Raw genomic sequence first — 3,894 nt, 5'->3', positions numbered from 1 at the left:
GTGACACTCTAACATCACAATTAAAAGAACTAGAGAGGCAAGAGCAAACACATTCAAAAGCTAGCAGAAGGCAAGAAATAACTAAGATCAGAGCCGAACTGAAGGAGATAGAGACACAAAAAACCCTCCAAAAAATCAATGAATCCAGGAGTTGGTTTTTTGAAAAGATCAACAAAATTGACAGACCGCTAGCAAGGCTAATAAAGAAGAAAAGAGAGAGGAATCAAATAGATGCAATAAAAAATGATAAAGGGGATATCACCACTGACCCCACAGAAATACAAACTACCATCAGAGAATACTATAAACGCCTCTACGCAAATCAACTAGAAAATCTAGAAGAAATGGATAAATTCCTGGACAGTTACACTCTCCCAAGGCTAAACCAGGAAGAAGTTGAATCCCTGAATAGACCAATAGTAGGCTCTGAAATTGAGGCAACAATTAATACTGTAATATTATGCATTTTCCTCTCTCTTTTTCCAAAATATCAATTGAGTGAAAAAAATGGGTTAAAGTAAAATCGCAATTGGTAGAAAATAAAGTAAAAATAGAAAGTAGAACTGAAATATACAAGCACATATACTGATACAATGGGATATTTTATTTGTATTGGGCTGATTACCTTACTGCAAGGGAGTGTATTTTGTGGAAGGTTTGATAAACTTAGCGATTGTTTGTACTCTTGCTACAAATCGTTGTTGGCAATGGAAGCCCTTCTGGAGCAGCTGTTGAGGAGTTGCCCGCTGCAGCAAGCAGGTGGAGGGTGAGGCTGAAGCCATGCACTCCATGGGGCTGGCAGGAGCAAGATACAGGTGGGATCCCTGCCCCCTATGATTTGGCAGGACTCCCCTCGCTCCCAGGTGCAGCTGCAGCAGCCCAGACATAGATCCAGACCTGTGCGCCCTGCGCTCTAATAGGTTTGGGAGGACCCTGGTCCTGCAGGCTACAAAGTGCCTACTCCCACTCTCTGGCCTCTCCCCAACCCGAAGTGCCCACTCCTGTGCTGAGCAAAGTTTTGGCTTAGCCTGGGCACTGTCTTGACCTGGTTGGGTGTGTGTGCACTTGGGTCAGTGTTGACATCCCAGCCCCCTACTACCTCAGCCCCCTTCGGACTTTAGGCACTGATGAACATTGGAGGGATGTGGGGTAAGGGCTGAGGGCAGCTCGGTGTGGGCCAGTAGGCACCCCTTGGCCTGAACTGCCTGGGCACCTGGACAACATGTTGATGGCAGGAGACAAGACAGGTTCCTGTGTGGAAAGGGGTGGGTCCCTCATAAAATCCAACCTTCAACACAGGGATGGCCTGAAGCCCGGGGGCCAGGCTGCCAGTTCTGGGTGGAGTCCGCAGCTGGGAGTGAGAACTTATGGTGCTTTTTAGGGGCCCACCCATGGACCAATCAGCATGCACTTCCTCCCTCTGGGCCCATAGAATGGATTCAGCCAGACTCACAAAGATGTCAGGACTACCAGCTGAGGGTGGAACTATCCACTTCTAGTCTCCTTGACTTGTGGGGTGACTTGCCTATGAAAAGGATATCACTGGTCTCCTCTCCATTGAGAGCTGTACACTCATTGGGATGACCTGCCTGCAGAAAGGAGCTACCTAAAAAGGAGCTACCCACTTCGGGTCTCCCGAGAACTGTTCTGTTGATCAGTGAAAGCTCCTCTTCACCTTACTCACCTTCCAGTCATCTGCATACCTCATTCTTCCTGGACATGAGACAAGAACTGGGAGACCACTGAATGGTGGGACTGAAAGAGGTGTAACACAGAGCTGAAACACTTCCCTCACTTGTCATGTGTGGGTGATGAGGAGAGAAGAGCTGTGGCCCTTAAAGAAGCCCAGACCTAGGGAACCTCCAAGCCAGGGCTGTGACACCCTCTTTAGGGCTCTGCAGTTCCTGGCCTCTCCAAACTTCTGGACACCACCATCTTTCCTCGTACCCACAGTGGAAGGCACTTGCAGTATGCCTTGTCCAGCCGCAGCCTTGCATAGGGCTGGCGTCTGTATTGGTGCTTGGAGCTGCCTGCCCTGTGGCAGACGGCACTCCTGGCTGGGCACAGTGGTCAGACCCTGTGCTCATTCACACTCCCCTTGCTGCTCTATGCCTGGCTTGTCCTTGGTAGACATAGGATCTCCACAGGTAGTGCGAGCCGAGTGCAGCCTGTGTGGCTTAGTGGGTAGAATGAGCCCAGCAGGCCCCAACAAAAGTGCCCCTGGCCACAGAGTTTTCCAGCCAGAGAAGAGACACCCTAAGGATCCTGTGGCATCACTGTGAGATAAAAGTTGTTAAAATATAGTAATTTTGTGTTTTTTTTTCTCATAAAACAAACCACCACAGTAAAAACAGGGCCCCAAATTCAAGAGAAAACTCAAAAACATATTAGTAAACTTACACGTAACTCATGCTGCTGTAGCAGTGGATGAAAAAGGAGATTTGCTTCTCTAGGGACTATATAGATGAAATTTTAACACCTGTGCATTGTCAGGAGATGCAGTTCTCTCCTTACATAAGTCCTAGAGCTGGAAAATACTTCGCTGTATAAAAGCAGGGCCACCTTCAAGCTGAGTAATGATAAAAAGTATAGTATAGTAAGTGCATACACTAGTGACAGTCATTTATTATCATTACCAAGCATTATGTACTATACAGAATTGTATGTACTATACTTTTTCTATGATTGGCAGTGTGGTATGTTTGTTTATACCAGTATCACCACAAACATGTGAGTAATGCATTGGGCTACAATGTTAAGACAGCTACTACATCAATAGACCATAGGAATTTTCAGCTTCATGTTAATCTTAAGGGACCACCATCATATGTGCAGTCTCTCCTTTACCAAAACATCGTATGCAGCACATTATCGTAATGCAAAGGATCCTCACGGGTCCTTGAAAATTATTTAAAATTGTCAGGAAAAGTCTTTAAAATGGCCAAACAAGGCCTTACCTTATTTGGCTGTTTGTTATTCTCGCTCCATCCTCAATTGTCCTCTCATTCAGCTCACTTCCTCTGCAACAGACCCTTTTCTCTTTCTATAACACACAGATATCCTTCTGCCTCAGGGCCTTTGCACTCGTTGGTATACTAATATGAGAAAGCTTTTCCTCCAGATATCCATCTTGCTTTCTCTTTCATGGTTTAATCAACTTTCTCAAATTTGGCCTTTTCAGATTACCTGAATGAAAACTTTATTATCTCAACTCCAGGACTCATTATTCTAATTCTCTTTCTCATCTTTTGTCATTGAAATACTCCATCTAAATATGTAAAGTATTTAATTATTTTCTTTATTTCTTGTTTTCTGTCACTATTAAATGAAATTTTGAGGGAAAGAATTTTGATTTTTTACTTATTTGTGTGTGTATGTATATTTTAAAAACTGCCACTTCCTTGGAGCTCAGACCAGAGTCTGACACTGAGTAGATACTCAAAGAATTGTTGTTAAAAATTAGTAATCAGACATTTTAGAAGTATTTTTACTCCTCTACAAAAAAACTAGGAACCTGGTCAAAAGTAATGGGATAGGCCGGGTGCGGTGGCTCACGCCTGTAATCCCAGCTCTCAGGGAGGCAGAGGCGGGAGGATAGCTTGAGCCCAGGAGTTCGAGACCTGCCGGGGTAATACGGGGAGCCCCTTCCCCCCCAAAAAAAAAAAAAAAAAAAAAAAAAAAAAAAAAAAAAAAAAGTAATGGGATAAAATATAAACCAAAATTTCAAAATTTACTGTTTTCTATTCCTAATTTGAAAGTAAAATTTAGAAATCCCAGCTACTCGGGAGGCTGAGGCAGGAGAATGGCGTAAACCTGGGAGGTGGAGCTTGCAGTGAGCTGAGATCTGGCCACTACACTCCAGCCTGGGTGACAGAGTGAGACTCCGTCTCAAAA

Source organism: Rhinopithecus bieti, unplaced genomic scaffold (assembly GCF_001698545.2).
Source record: "Rhinopithecus bieti isolate Rb0 unplaced genomic scaffold, ASM169854v2 scaffold_4820, whole genome shotgun sequence".
Classification (NCBI taxonomy): domain Eukaryota; kingdom Metazoa; phylum Chordata; class Mammalia; order Primates; family Cercopithecidae; genus Rhinopithecus; species Rhinopithecus bieti.
Note: the sequence above shows the minus strand (reverse complement) of the source record.